Source organism: Bos taurus, chromosome 9 (assembly GCF_002263795.3).
Source record: "Bos taurus isolate L1 Dominette 01449 registration number 42190680 breed Hereford chromosome 9, ARS-UCD2.0, whole genome shotgun sequence".
Classification (NCBI taxonomy): Eukaryota; Metazoa; Chordata; class Mammalia; order Artiodactyla; family Bovidae; genus Bos; species Bos taurus.
The window spans coordinates 60,697,594-60,718,145 of record NC_037336.1 but is presented as its reverse complement, the minus strand read 5'-3'; the positions used below and the strand labels follow the sequence as shown (position 1 = coordinate 60,718,145).

General features: G+C 40.5%; 1 protein-coding gene and 1 pseudogene across 3 annotated transcripts in view; one reads left to right on the top strand and one right to left on the bottom strand.

Annotated features, from left to right (window-relative positions):
- The window catches only part of ANKRD6 (ankyrin repeat domain 6), a 182,793-nt gene that overhangs the window by 24,683 nt on the left and 137,558 nt on the right, over nucleotides 1-20,552 (top strand). The window lies entirely within an intron of this gene.
- On the bottom strand, nucleotides 9,539-9,638 carry LOC112448204 (uncharacterized; annotated as a pseudogene).

Here is a 20,552-nt window from a genome sequence, read left to right as displayed (position 1 = left end):
ACTTCACACAGCTGCAGAAATGAGAGCAGTATCCAGTATAGACTTTTGTGAGTACAGTATTAGAAATGATGTTATTGAATCTTTATACCCCTGGAAGTTTGTCTGATAAATTGAGTAGTTGTCACACTGAGTTCCATACAATTAGTATCATAAAAATAAAACTAAGAACTAATATATGTGTATTCCACCTCACTGTACAGGCTCATTAGAAGTGATTGGTTGCTACTTTCAAAAATACAGTGAAAGAAGTTTGCAGTGTTTGTGTTCACTTGGGATCAGGCTGTTTTGCAGAGTCAAGGTTATTGAAATTTATCTGTGGCAGAGATGGGTGAATAATGAACAGTTCTTTCTAGACATGTAATACAAGCTCCCTGTTGGCTTATGTCTGTCTGCCTTAGTAACAAAGATGTCTCTGTGCTACGAGGTAAAGACCTGGAGTGAACTGACTGCCCGGTAAAGGCTAAAAGCACTTGTAGGCTATAGAACCACAGAGACTCATTATGATGACTGAACTGCTTATGAAATACCAGTACTCTGAAGTCCTGATTGGAGTGGGCTCCACACGTCTGTCTTTCCTATTTCATATGCAGCATTTTGATTTAGAGATAGAATAAGGTCTGTGGAATCAAACAAAAAAAGGTAGTCTTTGGGCAATTCCTACAACAGACTCTTCCATTTGCTCTTTTGTTATTTGAACCTTTTAATTATTTGTAGAGATATTTTAAAACACAGAAAAGTACACAGGCACTCAATGTATTGACCGCCAAGATGAGTTTTTAGTTTTCACTATCTTGCTTCACAAAATATAAACATAAGGTCTTTCAACTTTTGGGAAACAGGACTAGAAAAGTGAAGAACATCGATCCCTTCCAAGACTAGCTTTTATTTATAGCTGTAGCTTCTAACTTTATTTTAGTGCTTTATAAACTCACCAAATCCCACTACTTAACATTAGCAATAAATTGCACCTTGTTTACTTCTAACCTTTACTTGAAGCTTTTAGTGTAATTGATTGGACACCTGCTTTTGCACATCTTCAAATGGTTATAAGTTATATATCAAATCCATTCCAGAGGGGTGTGGAAGAAGAGAAAAGGAAATGGATCTTATTGTCTTTTTAAAATGATCTTTTCTTCTCTATCTGGGCTTGCCTGGTGGTTCAGCTGGTAAAGAATCTGCCTGCAATGCAGGAAACCTGGGTTTGATCCCTGGGTTGGGAAGATCCCCTGGAGAAGGGAATGGCTACCCACTCCAGTAGTCTGGTCTGGAGAATCCCATGGACTACAGTCCATGGGGTTGCAAAGAATCAGACACAACTGAGGGACTTTCACTTCACTTTCTTCTCCAGCTAATGAATCTGGATAATTTTGAAACATCAACCATTGATGTAATTGGTTTTTCCTATTCGTTGTGCAGAGTGCTTGTCCCATTCAATACAGAGACTCATGCCCTTCACTTCTGGGAAATTTTCTTCCATCATTTCTTTGATAATTCACCTTTCTTCTTAACCTGTTTTCTTTTTTTAAAACTTCTGATATGGAAAAGACCTATTGAATTGAGACTCTTTTTGCTAAATTCTTCTGTCTCTATTTCTGTCTCTGTCTTTTGGTTGTATTTCTTGGTAGATTTTTAAACCTTACTTTCATTCCTTCTATTGAATTAAAAAAATTTTTTTGTCAATAATAGTTTTATTTCCAAGAAATCTCTTACATTCTTTAATTATTTTTTCATTTTAGCTTCTTCTATAATTCTTTAATCTCTGAGGATACTAATTCAGGTTGTTTTTTTTTTATATACATTTAGTGGCAATTTGGAGAAGGCAATGGCACCCCACTCCATTACTCTTGCCTGGAAACTCCCATGGATGGAGGAGCCTGGTAGGCTGCAGTCCATGGGGTCGCTAAGAGTCAGACACGACTGAGTGACTTCACTTTCACTTTTCACTTTCATGCATTGGAGAAGGAAATGGCAACCCACTCCAATGTTCCTGCCTGGAGAATCCCAGGGACGGGGGAGCCTGGTGGGCTGCCGTCTCTGGGGTCGCACAGAGTCGGACACGACTGAAGTGACTTAGCAGCAGCAGCAGCAGCAGTGGCAATTTGTATACATTATGTGGCAAAACCATCATAAAGGCAAAAGAAACAAAACACAATATTTAAATAGTGCTTACACTTTAGGGATATGCTTGGAGTGGAACATAAAGAATATTGTCATTGGTTGTGTCCTGTTTTTAAAATTAGGAAATGAGTTTTATTATGATCTTTATTCCTTATATATATTAAATATATTACATAATCTTTTATATGTGTGAAATATTTCATAAAAAATGAGAAAATTTGAAGGAAACTCCTTGTATCCCATCTTGTGAGAGTAGATGTTTGACAGTGTTCTGTACCTGGAGTTGGGGCATTGACTCTTTGTAATCATGACCCACCCTTTAAGCTCAACATGCAATTGAGAAATGACAGGGCTAAATGAATCAGCATAAACAGGATAAAGTAAAGTGTAAAGTGAAGTGGCTCAGCTGTGTCCGACTCTTTGCGACCCCATGGACTGTAGCCCACCAGGCTCCTCCGCCCATGGGATTTTCCAGGCACGAATTCTGGAGTGGGTTGCCATTTCCTTCTCCAGGGGATCTTCCCAACCCAGGGATTGACCCTGGGTCTCCCACTACAGGTAGACTCCTTACCATCTGAGCCACCAGTGAAACAAAGTGGTTACGCATAATTCCTTTGGATACGTTCTTGGCAGGATACTCCCTGAAGTCACAAATTCTTGCAGACACCATCTAGTCTTCCCTGTGATGTGTAAAAGATACCTCCACCAGCTCCTGACTACGTGCTGGTCTTAAATTTCATTCTTTGTCTTCTCCACGGTGCCTCAGGCACTTTTGCAGCACCTTTACTGTCATCACTTCTATATCTCTGTAAGCCATTTTGGGTCAAAACCGTTTAACTGGACATGAAATAAAGGCAGAAAGAAACCTTAGCGGAGTAAAAGCGGCTGGTAGAGAAAGCCGAGTAGTGCGCTCACTGCCCATTGATGAGAGCTTGTGGGCGGGGCCTGGCCAGGACCTGTGCATCTTCCCTCTGCCCTCACCTCAGTCCCGGAAAGATTCCCCTGAGTGCTTCTGTGGATGTGCTTAGGTTTTAGTACTAAAATCGTTGAGACAGAGGTCATCATGAATCAGAGCGAATGTGGCACCGCTAACCACATACAACTGTATGTAGTCTTTCAGTTTCTCCCCAATTTGGGTTTGTGTCCACTCCAGTACCAAGTGGTTCTAAGTCCCAAACCTCAACAAGTGTCCCCCTCTGTAAATACCAAGCTGAGGCTTCTTCCCCTCCCCCCTATACAGCGGTCACTGCTTTTCCCCTGGCTTTCCGACTTCCATACCTGTGGAAATCTCTCCTTTGCTTTTGGCCACTCCGTGTTCTATTCCTGGCCTTCCAGTTGGTGCTCCTGGTAGAGAACCCACCTGTGATGCAGGAGATGTAAGAGAGGCGAGTTCAATCCCAGGGTCAGAAAGATCCCCTGGAGGAGGGCGTGGCAACCCACTCCAGTATTCTTGCCTGGAGACTCCCTTGGACAGAGGAGCCTGGTGGACTACAGTCCCTAGGGTTGCAGAGAGTTGGACTCAACTGAAGTGACTCAGCACACACCCATGATCTGTTCTTTAATGTGGCTTATCTTTATTCTCTTTCTCTCCTGTTAGTGGGGTCTTTGTTGGGAGAGGAGATAGGGGAGGTGTTTTATAAGCTTTCTTTTTTTCTGCCAAGAAATGTAAAAAATGATTATGTTTTTCTTTTCTTTTTTTAATTGAAGTATAGTTGTTTTACAATATTACATTAGCTTTAGGTGTATGATATTGTGATTCAGTAAGCTTTCTTCAATTAGAAACCAGTATTAACATTATAAGGCATTTTGTCTACCTCCACCTTCATCTTTTTTCTTTTTTTTCTTTAGCTTCGTTGTGGTATTGTACTTTATTTTTTTGGTAAGATGGTTAAAGTGTACACCATGACGATTTGATATACATAGACACTGTGAAAGGATTACCATATCCATCACCTTACATGCTAACTTTTTTGTGTGTGAGAATGTTTAAGTCCTATTACTCAGTGAATATACATGTTATCAACCATAGTCACCATGTACATTATTTGATCCACAGACTTTATTCACCTTATAACTGAAAGTTTGTACCGTTTTACTGACCTCTCCTCATTGCTTTCACTCTCTACCTCCTGGCAACCTCTTCTTCTAGGAGTTTGGCTATTTATCTATTTATTTATAATTTAAAAAGTTTTAAGATTCCATGCATAAGTGAGATCACACAGTATTTGTGTTTCTCTTTCTGACTCATTTCACTTAGCATAATGCCCTCCAGGTTCATTAATGCTGCAAATAACAAGATTTCCTCCTTTTTCAAGGCTGAAATTTATTCCACTGTGTGTTGTGTGTACTTTCTTTAACGATTTATCCATTAATGGACACTTAGGTTGCTCGCATACTTTGGCTATGGTGAAAATGCTGCAGTGAGTATGGGAGTACAAATATCTTTTGGAGATACTGATTTCGTTTCTTTCAGATATATACACAGAAGTGGTATTGCTGGATCGTATGATAGTTCTATTTTTATTTTTTTGAGGCACCTCTGTACAGTTTTGCATAGTGACTGTTGCTGTTTACATTCCCACCAATAATGTGCAGGGGTTCCTTTTTCTCTGCATCCTTGCCAACACTTTTTATCTCTTGCCCTTTTAAAAAAATATTCTTTTCTTTCATTTATGATTTATTTTTGGCTTTGCTGGGTCTTCATCGCTGTCCATGGGTTTTTTCCAGTTGCAGTGCGCAGGGGTTTCTCTTGTTGCAGAGCGTGGGTTCTAGGCAGGAGGGCTCAGTAGTGTTGGCGCCCGGGCTTAGTTGCCCCAAGGCATGTCACATCTTCCGCTACCGGGGATCACACTGGTGTCCCTTGCATTGCAAGGCAGATTTTTAACCACTGGACCACCAGGGAAGCCTCTAGCTTTGTTCTTTTTGCTCAAGATTGCTTTTGTTATTTGAGGTCTTTGGGGTTTCATACAAATTGTTTTTGGATAAATCTTTATAATTGAAGGAGCTCATATTAACTAGTCTCATTCCTTGGTAAGGCAATCTTTTTTAGGTTCACTTTTGCAAAACAAATGTTTGATAATATGTATCTACATACTGGAGATATGCTGCTGCTGCTAAGTCGCTTCAGTCGTGTCCGACTCTGTGCAACCCCATAGATGGCAGCCCACCAGGCTCCCCCGTCCCTGGGATTCTCCAGGCAAGAACACTGGAGTGGGTTGCCATTTCCTTCTCCAGTGCATGAAAGTGGAAAGTGAAAATGAAGTCGCTTAGCAACCCCATGGACTGCAGCCTACCAGGCTTCTCCATCCATGGGATTTTCCAGGCAAGAGTACTGGAGATATGGGTCAATCTAATTTATATTAGGTGTCAAATCATAGTCCTCTAGTAATAGTGGCTCATCTTTAATAAGCTTTGGGATAGCAGAATAAAATACTCCTTTATGAACTGTAACTGAGGAGAACCATTATTGATCCCTGAAGTTGAAAAGCTGTCATTGTTCTTTAGTAAGATAATTTCATCACTAGTGGTGATATTTTATCTAGTAGTCCAAATTCCTACTTTCATTGGCAGAACTTCACTTCTTTGTAACCTGACGGAGTGTCTAATTTAGAACAACAGATGGCTGGAGCTTGCTTTATATTGATCAATGATATTTTTTCTTCTGACCCACAGAAAACTTTTCTTTAGTTCTTTGCAACTTGATCATCCGTGCACTCTTACAGAAATCTCAGTGTGTCCTAAATGGCTTAGAATATTATCTACAAGCACTTACATCTGTCAGGCTTTTGTTTGGAGGCCAGAGCAGGAATGTCACATAATACACAGGAAATAGTCCTCTAATCTTGCCTATTCACACGTAATGCACCATAGTTTGTCATGTGTCTTTTGTGTTTTAATTAAAAAAAATTTTTTTTCCTATGTTTTGACCGTGGAATGCAGCCCTTGGATCTTAGTTCCCTGATGAGGGATCAAACCTGTGCCCTCTGCAGTGGAAATATAGTGTCTTACCACTGGCCCACCAGGGATGTCTGAGTCTTGCATTTTAACAACACCTTTCTGAGAACTGACATTGCTTCAATCTAAATGACTTTGTAACTTCCTTAGGGGAAAATTAGTATACATTTTTGTTTATGAGGGAAATGAAAAATACTTTATTTTATGCTGGATTGTGAGTTAATACGTCTAGGTAGACTGTTACTAGCCAGAGCCAGGACCAAACTCTGGTTCAGCTTGCTTGTTACTCTGGAGTCAATGTTGGAGAGACAAAGGTGGTGAAAAAAGAGGCTTTCTTTAGGAAGCCAGCACCTGGGGAGATGATGGACTTGCATTCCCTCTAATCACCTCCCAGTTGTCAGTTAGGGGTCAAAAGGTTTTAAAGCAGAATTTTGGGGGGCTCACTGACAGTGAGGGTGCCAAATACGTGCAGAACAGCGTAGTCAACAATGACGATCATCTCTAAACTGGTCATGCGTAGTCGAATCAGCGTCACTGTGATTATTTTAAGCACAGTTAATCTTCATCCCTAGGGTTGATGTGTTCCTGTTTCCTTGAGGCCTATTCTTGGAATTGTGCAAGCCACAGACTCAGTACTGCTCAAGACAGAGCAACATATGTCATGGCTACAGTCTGGTCATCCCATGGTTAGTGTTTTCCCTCTGGTGGCAGTTATAGTATCTGCAAAGCAACTGAGGAATGTGCCTCAGACACTGTTATCTATGTCCTTCAGGGAGGAACTGAAGATTCTGTGACTCTCTTATCTTAATTATTAACTTCTTAATCCTGCTCTTGCGCGACTCAGGGAGGCCTAGGAGACTACAGCTTTTCTATAAATGAGAGACAGGGGATTCAGAAGGGCTTTTGTATATGGGAAGGCCTCCCTGCCCCCACTGCAAAGTCCTACTCTGTTATAAGACCTCTAGGAGTTATTTTTGGGGGACCCAGGAGACCTGGGGGACTCCCAAGTGGTTCAGTGGAAAAGAATCTGCCTGCCAGTGCAGGAGATGCAAGAGATGCATGTTTGATCCCTGGGTTGGGAAGAAGATCCCCTGGAGAAGGAAATGGCAACCCACTCCAGTATTCTTGCCTGGAGAATCCCAGGGACAGAAGAGCCTGGTGGGCTACACACACACACACACACACACACACGCGCGCGCGCGCGCACATACACAGCATTCTCAAAATCTCAAACTTTGGTACCACTTTTCTGTTCCCTTCCCGGACCATGACAGTTCCTTGAAAATTTCTTTCCTATTCCTAAAAGCCAAGGTGTTTGTGTGTGTGTGTGTGTGTGTGTGTGTGTGTTAAGGGTAGGGAGAATGGTGATAGAGGAGTAAATACTGTAGATGACTTTTCAGATAATCTTGAGTGAAAACCTGAAGGAAAAAGGGACAACCTGGTGAGACAGGAGAGAACATCTAGCCTCACCACCTGTCTCCCAATATGCTCTGAAAATTCTGGCCCACAAAGATATCCTCTTTCCTTAAGAATTGGTAGTGCATGTAATTATAGATTATCTGACATTTTACTTGAAATTACTTTTTAAAGGTGTGTCATTGCAAAGTGGTTAAGAGATCCTAGTCTGGAGCTAGGGCAATTTAGGACAAATCCTGGTTTTATGAGGTACTAGCTGTGTGACCTTAGACAAGTGATGTAACCTCTGTGTGCCTCAGTTTCCTCATATGTAAATTGAGGATAATAATAATATCTACTTTCTGTTTTGTTATGGGTAAATTACTTAGCCAGCAACACTAATACCTATTCATTGGAAAAGTAGATAGTGGGACTTCCCTGGTGGTCCAGTGGTCAGGACTCCACGCTTTCGCTGCCAAGGGCCCAGGTTTAATCCGTGATCGGGGAACTAAGGTCCAACAAACCAGGCTGCACAGACAAAAAAAGAAAAAAGAAAAGTAGATAGTGTAAAAATTAGCAGAAAAAGAGATAAACGTCTCCAATGCTTCCACCTATAGGTAGCCACTATTACTGTGTTGGTACATACCCTCATATTTTTTTTGTAGACAGCATTAAGATCATACTTTCAATGTTATTTGTAACTTTTCCCCTAAATAATGTATCATGAGCATTTGCCCACACTTTTTAACATCATTATATCTAGAAGAGAACTACGCTGAAGCTTTAGGTGGCTTCCAGATTGTCACTTTTACATGAAATGCTTTGGTAAATATTTCTGTACGTTAATCTCACTCTTTTTTAATTTGGCTGTGCCGTGCAGCTTTCGGGATCTCAGTTCTCTGACCAGAGAGTGAATCTGGGCTCATGGCAGTGAAAGCCTGGAATACCAACTGTTAGGCTAACCAGGGAACTCCCTCATCTCACTATTTTCCTTGAAGAGAAATGAAATTGCTGATTCAAAAGGCATTTGTTTTTATTTTTTAAGGCTTTGACACATATTGCCAGATTGCCCTCCAGAAACGTTCGCTAGGGATGTGTGAGAGTTTGTTTTCTTGTCCCCTTGTCATTAGGGACTATTCTAAATTTGCTTTTTGGCTGCACTGTGGCATGTGAGATCTTAGTTCCTTGACCAGGGATCAAATACATGCTCCAGGCAATGGAAACTTGAAGTCCTAACCACTGGACCACCAGAATTAATTCCCTCTTAATTTTTTATTTTAGATTCAATTTTATAGGTAAGAATTATATCTTCATTGTTTGATTATGAAGAAAACTGAACATTTGTATATGTTTTTAGCTCTTGTTTTATTTTTCTTCTCTGTGTATGTGAAATGCCTTTGTATTCCTTGTCCATTCTTTTTTTGGGGAAAGTATTCACTTTCTTGTAAAGTTTCAATTTGTAAGAGATCTTTATGTTAAAAAGCTATTGATTGCCTTTATTAAAATATTTTTCTCCCAAGAGGTAAAGTTTCAACAACTTTATTAATCAATTTGATACTCTAAGGTTAGTCAATTAAGCTTCATCCATGAGGTCTCTAAGAGAAAAACTATAATCAGTTGATATTTATATTATCATATACAAGGTATATTATTTATAAACACAGTTGGGAAGTCTTTTTATTTTTCCCTTCTGAATATACCAGACACTTGCTGGTGAGTTGATTTGGAGTTTGCTTTGTGAGTGAAATTACTTCATTCATTCTTATTAGGTATTGTGAATCCTGTTTTGTGCTTTATCTGTGATATCTTTTTTTTTTTTTAATTGAAGTATGTACTTGATTTACAATGTTATGTGTTAGTTTCTGGTGTACAGCCCAATGATTCAGATATATATATATATCTGAATATATATACACACACACACATATACACATACATATATATTCTTTTTCACATTTATTTCCATTATGATTTATTACAGGATATTCAATATACTTCCATTTGTTATATAGTAAGACCTTGTTGTTTAACTGTTTTATATCTATAGTAGCTTGTATCTGCTAATCCCCCCCAAAATATGCACTGCTTAAGAATTTGCTTATCATCCTTGCGTGGGGGTCATGCTAATCTCTGTATCATTCCAATTTTAGTTATATGTGCTGTGGAAGCAAGCATTATACTTGTGATACCTTAATGGATTCCCCAACTATGACCAGATGCTGTCTTGGTATTTTAAACTCTTAGAGTCAGCCACAGTGCTTATGCCCTGTGTTTATCAAAGAACTTGATGTGTGGATAGATCAAAAGCTGAGATGGAAGGCCCACAGATTTTTGTGATTCTAGAGCTGAGGTTGTAATGCTTAGTGTACAAATAACCAAGTAACTTGAAAGGTGGATTCTTAGAAAGATTGGAACAGTTGCCAAAGATGAATGGGTAAGCAAGAGCTCTCTCTATGTAGGGCAGATCATTGCTGTTCAGGCCTCCTGTAGGTATAACTTCTGAAAGCTCACTGAAGGACTCATCCCTGTAGAGCTTTCTGAGGCTTGAGCGGGAAGTATATATTTTTGCGAAACCTGGAAATTCCCTTAGAGTACAGTTTGAAACTTTACTCATACCTTCAAACATGTTTTGGAGTTTAAAATAGCTGTAAAAATTCCTGTTGCCCCGATAGAGTTCCCAAGGCAGTGTGTCTCTCCTTCCATATTCTTTACTTCCTAAGCTCTCCCCTTACCACCACCAGCCCCCCACCCCGCCCCAACCAGCCATCTGAGGAGACATCGCTGATGGCAGAAAAGCCTTCTGAAAACCCCTAGGTGACTCATGCCATGTGTGTATGGCTTTAGGATTGACAGATGATTTTTTTAAAATAGTTTACCCTTTCACTCTCGGGAGATTTTTGAAGTTCTGATCAGGGAGTCTAAAAATTCACATGTTACCTAACTGATGGTGAGGAGAGTGCCTATCTTACCTGTCTGGATTTTTTTTTTTTCAGTCAAAGTTTAATGAAATATTCTGTATTACCTATAATCTTTTATTTAAAAATGAGAATAGACTATGAGGAAATGTATAAAATCTGTTTAAATCAGCAGAGCAAAAATCATGTTTGTACCAATGTTATTTATAAATATTGAGATGTTATTTATTTAAGTGTGATAAATATATTCTATTTTGATGGTTGAATGTGAAGCTTGCTTAGAATTAAATTTTTTATTTTATTTTTTTCTGAGTGGCTATGACTTTTTCTGAAAGAGATGGGAATACCAGACCACCTGATCTGCCTCTTGAGAAATTTGTATGCAGGTCAGGAAGCAACAGTTAGAACTGGACATGGAACAACAGACTGGTTCCAAATAGGAAAAGGAGTTCGTCAAGGCTGTATATTGTCACCCTGTTTATTTAACTTATATGCAGAGTACATCATGAGAAACGCTGGACTGGAAGAAACACAAGCTGGAATCAAGATTGCCGGGAGAAATATCAATAACCTCAGATATGCAGATGACACCACCCTTATGGCAGAAAGTGAAGAGGAACTCAAAAGCCTCTTGATGAAAGTGAAAGTGGAGAGTGCAAAAGTTGGCTTAAAGCTCAACATTCAGAAAACGAAGATTATGGCATCCGGTCCATCACTTCATGGGAAATAGATGGGGAAACAGTGGAAACAGTGTCAGACTTTATTTTTTGGGGCTCCAAAATCACTGCAGATGGTGATTGCAGCCATGAAATTAAAAGACGCTTACTCCTTGAAAGGAAAGTTACGACCAACCTAGATAGCATATTCAAAAGCAGAGACATTACCTTGCCAACAAAGGTTTGTCCAGTCAAGGCTATGGTTTTTCCTGTGGTCATGTATGGATGTGAGAGTTGGACTGTGAAGCAGGCTGAGCACCGAAGAATTGATGCTTTTGAAGTGTGGTGTTGGAGAAGACTCTTGAGAGTGCCTTGGACTGCAAGGAGATCCAGCCAGTCCATTCTGAAGGAGATCAGCCCTGGGATTTCTTTGGAAGGAATGATGCTAAAGCTGAAACTCCAGTACTCTGGCCACCTCATGCGAAGAGTTGACTCATTGGAAAAGACTCTGATGCTGGGAGGGATTGGGGGCAAGAGGAGAAAGGGACGATAGAGGATGAGATGGCTGGATGGCATCACTGACTCCATGGACGTGAGTCTGAGTGAACTCCGGGAGTTGGTGATGGACAGGGAGGCCTGGCGTGTTGCGATTCATGGGGTCGCAAAGAGTCGGACATGACTGAGTGACTGATCTGATCTGATCTGATGACTTTTTATAGCCAACCTAAGGGGTTTTATAATGTTTCTCTGGTCACTTAAGCTGTATTTAGAATTTTTAGTAGTACTTTCTGAAAATTTCCAAGGCATAGCATAAAAATTTGTGTTACAGACGTGTTTCTTCTTGATTCTTCCTCCCTTGGTCTCACCGTTCCCCACCTCCATCCCTTCAGTTCCTCCACACACATACCCCCGACACCTCCCAGTTCTGGGTCAGTTTATTTTTCCCCTCCCGTGTAGTGATTATTGTAAATTCAGCTCTAAGGCCATCTCTCAGGTTTCAGATTTCCTTTAGGAGAACTGTGCCCTATTCCTGCCTAACTTTCTTATATCCAGCACAAAAGTAAGTTACAGAAATAGAGGAAACATCTGTTTATAAAATGTGATATTTGAGTAAAATTCTAAATGCAAAATGGTTAACGGCAGAGCTTCATAGAATCAGGTCAGCCTTGTCTTGATTGGGTTTCCCGTGGTTTTTAATGCTACATGGGTCATACTGTGTGTAGACGCCTTCTGCCATGCTTTTCATGTCACTCTCTACTTCTGTTGCCACCATTTTAATTCACAACATTAGCTCACATCTCTGGCCCGTTAACTTTTTCACTGGGTTTTCCCTGCCTCTGTGGTCAAGTTCCTTCAATCTGCAAATCCCACCGGCAGTGGCTGGATTTATATGTCTGGACATTGTTAGGAGTGGGGTCACTGTGCTGTCTAGAATACCCCCAGCATTATGGTCCCGACTCTCAGCCTCTGCAAGCCTCTTTACTGTGAGTGCCACATTAATTTTCTAGTCTTATTACCTGCTGCTCCTTGACCCCCAGATTCTACCCTGTTGATCTGACAAGCCTGACAGTCCCTGAGCGGGTATTGCTTTTCCTCCCACCTGTCTCTGTGCTGAGAAATCTGACCCACCTTGGAAGTGGCACCATCTTCTCCTGCATTACTTTCCAGATCCCTGCCGTTGGCAGCGTTCCTCTGCTTTAGTCAGCTCCAGTGTCACTCATTGGGAATTATTTTTACGTTTGTAGGCTCTTAGCTGCCTTGCCGGAGGGTAGGAACCAGCTCATCCCCTGGACACACTCAACCTGCTTGGTCTGCGGCGCTCAGTCTTTCATCCCCTTCTGGTTCTTTCCCCGTCACCGTTCTCATTTCTCCTCTGTAAAATAACAACTGCTGCAAATTCTCCTTTTACCCAAATTCCCTCCCAGTACAGCCATCTCTTTCTCTTCTTGCCGTCATGATTTTTTTTTTAATGGAAGAGACTGGCTTTGTTGATTTTTCTGATAAAGTTTATTGGAGAAAAATACAAATAATACAGAATTTGAAGAGGGTAAAAATCATCCAAAATGCCATCACCCAAAGATAAATTGCTTTTTACTAAACATCCTGTCCCATTTCACACATAAACACACACACTCTTGTGTGTGATACACAATTTTATATCAGTGAAATCACAGTGGACATACTGTCCAGTGAGCCCCTTAAAAAAATTCAGTATTTTGGGGACATCTTTCCATGTCAGTTCATGTTAATCCTCATCATTTCTATAAGCAGTTCGCACGTCGTCCATTGGATAAAAAATTATTTACCACCTTTTGATGAGGATACCCATTCTTTCCTCATTTCTCATTTGTATTGCTAATACTGTAGTTATATTGGTTAGGGGTCTCCAGAAAACCAGTCAATCCTAAGGGAAATCAACCCTGAATATTCACTGGAAGGATTGATGTTGAAGCTGAAGCTACAATACTTTGGGCATCTGATGCGAAGAATCGACTCATTGGAAAAGACCCTGATGCTGAGAAAGATTGAAGGCAGGAGAGGGATAACAGAAGATGAAATGGTTGGATGACATCATTAACTCAATGGACATGAATTTGAGCAAACTCTGGGAGATGATGAAGTACAGGGAAACCTGGCGTGCTGCGGTTTTCGCAAAGAGTTGCGAAGAGTCAGACATGACTGAGTGACTGAACAACTCCAGAGAAACAGAACCAGGGGACACACACATGGAAACATTTTTATAAAGAATTGGCTCATGTGATTATAGAGGCTGAGAAATCCCAAGAAATCTCCTGGAAAGCCTGAGAACCAGCAGGCAGGCAGGCAGGCCTCAGGCAGAGAGAGTAGGTTTTCTCTTGCTCATCCTTTTATTCTATCAGAACTCATAAGGATTGGATGAAACATTAGGGAGGACCATCTACTTTACCCAGTCTACTGATTCAAATGGCAGTCATATTCAGAAACATCCTTATGACACCCAGAAATATGTTTAACCAAATAGCTGGGTACCCAGTGGCTCAACTAAGCTGGGACAGAAAATTAACCATTCTAGTAGTTAATATCTTTATATAGCTATTCTTAAACTCACCCCTCTCTTCCCAGTATCCCTTTAAAAAATATATTGTTTATTTATTTGACGGCACCAGGCCTTAGTCGTGGCATGCAGGGTCTTTTAGTTGCAGTACGTGGGATCTAGTTCCTTGACCAGAGGTTGAATTTGGGCCCCTGAGTTGGGACTGCAGAGTCTTAGCCACTGGACCACCAGCGAAGTCCCCCCATTATCTCTTTAGGATAAATTCCTGCATGTGAAATTCGTGGGTCAAATGTGTGTGTATTCTAGATGATTTTATTGCCCATCAGAAAGGTAAAGTTTTCAGTGGCTTTTCCACTGCCTTCACCAACATGAATATTGCCAAATCATCCTAATCTTTGTCAACTTTATGCTTTAAAAATCTCTCTCTTTTTTTTTTTTGCATTTCTTTCAAGAGTAAGATTGAATATTATTTTGTAAGTTAATGTTTGCATGTGTTTGTGTTTTCTTTCAATTAGACTGACTGCTGTATACTGGACTCTTTTAGGGTCCTAAATCCAAATAATTCCAGTCTTTAATGGAGCTTTTGATTTTGTGTGTGTGTGGAACTGCCTAATCAGATCCTCTGTCCATTTTACTATTTGAGTGTTTTGTCTTTATTCATTGATAAGAACTTTTCAAAAATTATGCATGCTACCACATTTTAAACTGTGGTGCTGGAGAAGGCTCTTGGAGAGTCCCCTGGACAGCCAGGACATCAAACCAGTCAATCCTAAAGGAAATCAACTCTGAATATTCATTGGAAGGACTGATGCTGAAGGTAGTTCAATAGTTTGGACACCTGAGGTGAAGAGCCTACTCATTGGAAAAGGCCTTGATGCTGAGAAAGATTGAGGGCAGGAAGAGAAGCAGGCAGAAGAGAATGAGATGGTTAGGTAGCACCACTGACTCAGAAAACATGACTCTGAGCAAACTCCAGGAGATAGTGAAGGACAGGGAAGCCTGGTGTGCCGCAGTCCATGGGTTCTCAAAGAGTCTGATTCAACTTAGTGACTAAACAACGTTAGTATATATTATCACAGTTTTAAATTTTTGGCTTTTCAGTTTTAATAAAGAAGAATGGAGCTGGAGGAATGAAGCTTCCTGACTTCAGGTTATACTACAAAGCTACAGTCATCAAGACAGTATAGTACTGGCATAAAAACAGAAATATAGACCAATGGAACAAGATAGAAAGCCCAGAAATAAACCCATGCACCTATGGGTACTTTATTTTTTGCAAAGGAGGCAAGAATATACAATGGGGCAAAGACAGCCTCTTCAATAAATGGTGCTGGGAAAACTGGACAGCTACATGTAAAAGAATGAAATCAGAACACTTCCTAACACCATACACAAAGATAAACTCAAAATGGATTAAAGACCTAAATGTAAGACCAGAAACTATAAAACTCTTAGAGGAAAACACAGGGAGAACGCTCGATGACATAAACCAAAGCAAGATCCTCTATGACCCACCTCCTAGAGTAACAGAAATAGAACAAAAGTAAACAAGTGGGACCCAATTGAACTTAAAAGCTTTTGCACAGCAAAGGAAACTATAAGCAAAGTGAAAAGACAACCCTCAGAATGGGATAAAATAATAGCAAATGAAACAACTGACAAAGGATTAATTTCCAAAATATGTAAGCAGCTCATACAGCTCAATACCAGAAAAAACAAACAACCCAATCAAAAAGTGAGGAAAAGGCCTGGATGGACATTTCTCCAAAGAAGACATACAGATGGCTAGCGGACACATGAAAAGATGCTCAACATTGCTCATTATTAGAGAAATGCAAGTCAAAGCTACAATGAGATGTCACCTCACACTGGTCAGAATGGCCCTCATCAAAAAGTCTACAAACAATAAATGCTGGAGAGGGTGTGGAGAAAGGGAACACTCTTGCACTGTTGGTGGGAATGTAAATTGATACAGCCGCTATGGAAGACGGTATGGAGTGTCCTTAAAAAACTAGGAATAGAACCACTGTATGGCCCAGCAATCCCACTCCTAGGCATATACCCTGAGGAATCCAAAATTGAAAGAGACACATGTGTCCCATTGTTCATTACAGCACTATTTGCAATAGCTAGAACATTGAAGCAACAGAGATTTCCATCGACAGATGAATGGATGAAGAAGTTGTGGTATATATCCACAATGGAATATTCAGTTCAGTTCAGTTCAGTTGCTCAGTCGTGTCCGACTCTTTGCAACCCCATGAATCACAGCACGCCAGGCCTCCCTGTCCATCACCAACTCCTGGAGTTTACCCAAACTCATGTCCATTGAGTCAGTGATGCCATCCAGCCATCTCATCCTCTGTCATCCCCTTCTCCTCCTGACCCCAATCCTTCCCAGCATCAGGGTTTTTCCCATGACTCAGCTCTTCGCATGAGGTGGCCAAAGTACTGGAGTTTCAGCTCCAGCATCAGTCCTTCCAGTGAATACCCAGGACTGATCTTTAGGATGGACTGGTTGGATCTCCTTGCAGTCCAAGGGTCTCTCAAGAGTCTTCTCCAACACCACAGTTTATAGGCATCAATTCTTCGGCGCTCAGCTTTCTTCAGAGTCCAACTCTCACATCCATACATGACCACTGGAAAAACCATTTACTCGGCCATAAAAAGAACAGGTGGATGAATCTAGATCCTATTATACAGAGTGAAGTGAGTCAGAAAGAGAAAGAGAAATACCATATTTTAACACATATATACGGAATCTAGAAAAATGGTACTGAAGAATTTATTTAGAGGGCAACAGTGGAGAAACAGACATAGAGAATAGACTTATGGACATGGGGAGAGGGAAGGAGAGGGTGAGATGTATGGAAAGAGTAACATGGAAAACTTACATTACTGTATGTAAAATAGGTAGCCAACAGGAAATTGCTGTATGGGTCAGGAAACTCAAATAGGGGCTCTGTATCAACCTAGAGGGTTGGGGTTGGGAGGGAGATAGGAAGAAGTTTCAAAAGGGAGGGGATATATGTATACCTATGGCTGATTCATGTTGAGGTTTGACAGAAAACAGCCAGATTCTGTAAAGCAATTATCTTTCAATAAAAAATAAATTAATTAAAAAAATTGAGGGGCTTTTATGATTAATATGAAAAGGCCTTTGTACTCCTAAAATTGTAAAAATATTAATCCATAGTTTCTTCTGGTATTTTTATGGTTTTCTTTTTTTAATTATCATTTATTTTTTATACTCAAAATGGACATGAGTTTGGGTAGGCTCCGGGAGTTGGTGTTGGACAGGGAGGCCTGGCGTGCTGTGGTTTGTGGGGTCTCAAAGAGTAGGACACGACTGAACTACTGAACTGAACTGATATTATAGATATTGTAACATCTATAATTTTGCTTTCATTTTTGTAATTTCTTTCCTCTTTTTCTTTGGCTGCACTGCACTGGCACGTGGGATCTTAGTTCCCCAAACAGGAATTGAACCCATGCCCCCTGCAGTGAAAGCATGGTGCCCTAACTAACAGATTGCCAGATAATTCCCTATTTTTATACCTTCTAATAGGTAGTGACCTCTTTGTTTTCAGTGGCTGTTTAATTCATTGGGTACTGCTAAACACATATATGGATTGCATTATTTCTTCTTTATTAGCTGAACTGTAAAGAGAAACTTTATCTCATTTACTATTTGGTTCACTATTTTGATTACTCATTTACTGTTTGGTACAGTTCAAAATAGGACAGGTAGAATAAATCTTAATTCTTTATCAGTTAGATTTTATAGGAGCTTTCTCATGATAAAACTAGTGTAATCTTAGTCTACTGCACAGAACACAGTGCCTATTGGAATAGCTTCTTGAAATACCTTTCTTTTAAGTAACGGTGTAGAGATTTGTACAAGATCCTACAGATAGTGGATTAGGTAAGAGGTTGTGTAGTTCCATCTCCTGTGTTTTCCCTAAACGAGAAGTAACCATTTCTGCTTGCAGTCCATCCTTCCTCCCTCCCTTCCATCTCCAAACACATAAATATAAATGCCTGTATGTATTATATATGGACATGCTTATCACTTCAAGTTCCAGTCCCATAAGGTCAAACTCTAGGTGACTGTGATTGGCCCAGAGTTAGTGAATCTACGGTACATGCCTGCTGGGTGAAGGAGCCCCTTGGAGGAGCAGGAACAGCTAGTTATTGGAGGTCGCTGTGCTTCTTGGATCTTCGCTTGTCTCTGGCAATAGTCCTGCTTCACGGTGGACCTGCCAAAAATTCGTTGGGTGCTTTCCTGTCAGTCCCTCTCTGGATAGCCTGTGCCAGGAGTGTGAATACAGCACCTGGGGATTCAGGCGGAAAACCTCAGGGTGACAGGTGCTGACACGCCTGGCTCCAGGTTAGAAGGGGACGATCTTGCTGCCACCATCTCAGCATCTCACCAAATCTCCCCATCTCTCAGCATCTGGGCTATGACTGGCTTCCTCTACAAGGCAGGACAAATCACACTGTTTCTTGCTGCTAGCACACTGCCCCCCAACACCCCATCTCCCGAAACAACCAAAGTCATTCACTCTCCTGCTCCCACGACTGCTGATTGCTCAGGGCAACGTGTAATGTCTGTGTAATGGCTCTGTGAGGAGGATTCAGGTTCCCAGGTACCTGGGCTCACACCTGGCCAGGAAAAGCCCCAGAGGCAGAGAGGCCACTGCCTGCTTCCTGACCTCTCACCTGCCCCCATGGTCACTGGCCTGTCGTCATGCCTTGCTTCTACTTCCTGTGTGGTTAATAGAGACTCTTTAAATGAGACATTGCTGATTTTTATGTTCCTGACCAGGCATCTCGCGTTTTGAGCTCAGGCACACTGTAAGGTTTTGCTCGACATTGCTGATTTTTATGTTCCTGACCAGGCATCTCCGTTTTGAGTTCAGGCACACTGTAAGGTTTTGCTCCCTTGCCTTTGTTTTTTGTTTTTATGTGATCACTGCTGTAGGTCTAGAGAATTGACTAAAACTTGTTTTTCTTCAAAGGCGTCATTTCTTGGTTTTTCTTTCCTTATAAAATCTTGTCTTTATTCTTATCCTTCTAGGGTTGCCTAATCGTAAGTCTCACCAGAGAATGTCTGTGTCCCTGATGCATAGTGTTGATTTTAAGAGAAGTAACATTATTTTGTAAAGTAAACATCTCACATTACTAGTGCGAATGGTTTTTTAAAAAATTTGTTTTCTAAGCAACTGTCAATCCAGTTAATGGTGGGACTTGAGGCTTAAAAACTGACATCTTATAGGGAATTCCCCGGAGGTCCAGTGGTTAAGACTTGGGCTTTCACTGCTGTGGACCTGGGTTTAATCCTTGGTTGGGGAACTAATATCGCACAAGTCACAGCAGTGCGGCCAAAAAAAAAAACAAAAAAAATTGACAACGGGTAATGCTGTGTATGAAGGGGATACAGGAGGTAATGCTTATCTGCCAGACTTCCCCAGATGGCCCCGTGAAATACTATACAACTCACCCAGCTTCCTTTTATCTTTTGCTTCTCACCTCTAAAGCTGTCATTAGCTTGAGGTCGAGAAAAAAATTTTCAGAATGTGCAGTGATCCACAAATAGATATGATCAGTGTTCATAAAGATGCTTTCATTGACAAACTATAAGTATCAATAACTTGTAAAATTTTTTCTCTTCTCTTTTAATCTGAAAATTGCCCACTACATTGTTAATTGAATATAGTCTAGAAACAAGCCTAATTCATTAATTTCATTTTGGCTTAAAATTATTTGTATTTTTACTCTGCCTCCTTTATAGCCTACACTGAAGAGATATAATTTAACTTACATTCTTGATCTGATCAGAATATTTGTACTTTATACAAATATCAGATCAAATATTTCTTGATCTGATCAGAGTATTTGTACTCCCTACCACTGAGGGAGTCAATGTAAAATGAGAAATTTGTCTTACTTATAAATTGTCAGAAGGCAACAATCTCAAGACTCATGATGTAAATATGAACAGATGGATGGAAACACACTTATTTAGGAGACAAACTCTAGGAGCCCAAACCTAAGATCTGGACATTTCCTGTTTAAGCAAAAATAAGAAAAAATGAGAGCATATATGGCTCCCACTCTATGACTGTTTTCAAATAAGAGTTGCTGTACTTTAAATTCTGTTTGTGAAGCTGGGAGCTAAGAAGAAAACAATCTAAAACGTGCATGTTTCAACTAAATCTGTATCTTAGCATCTGTACTGGCATGCATATGATTGGAACATGTAGAGTTGAATCAACACCCTTGTTTCTGGTTGGTTGCCAGAAATAAAGACATCAAAGGAAATAGTAAACCAGGCAGTGAATCAAAGCTGCATGAGCTTTCCATTTAGTAGTTATTGTAAGTCTCTCAACTGCTTTCTGACTGAAACTGTACTTCCTATAGCCCCCTGTGAGAAAGGGCCACCCTAGGTAGACCAGTTGTTCATTCTTATTAACCTTT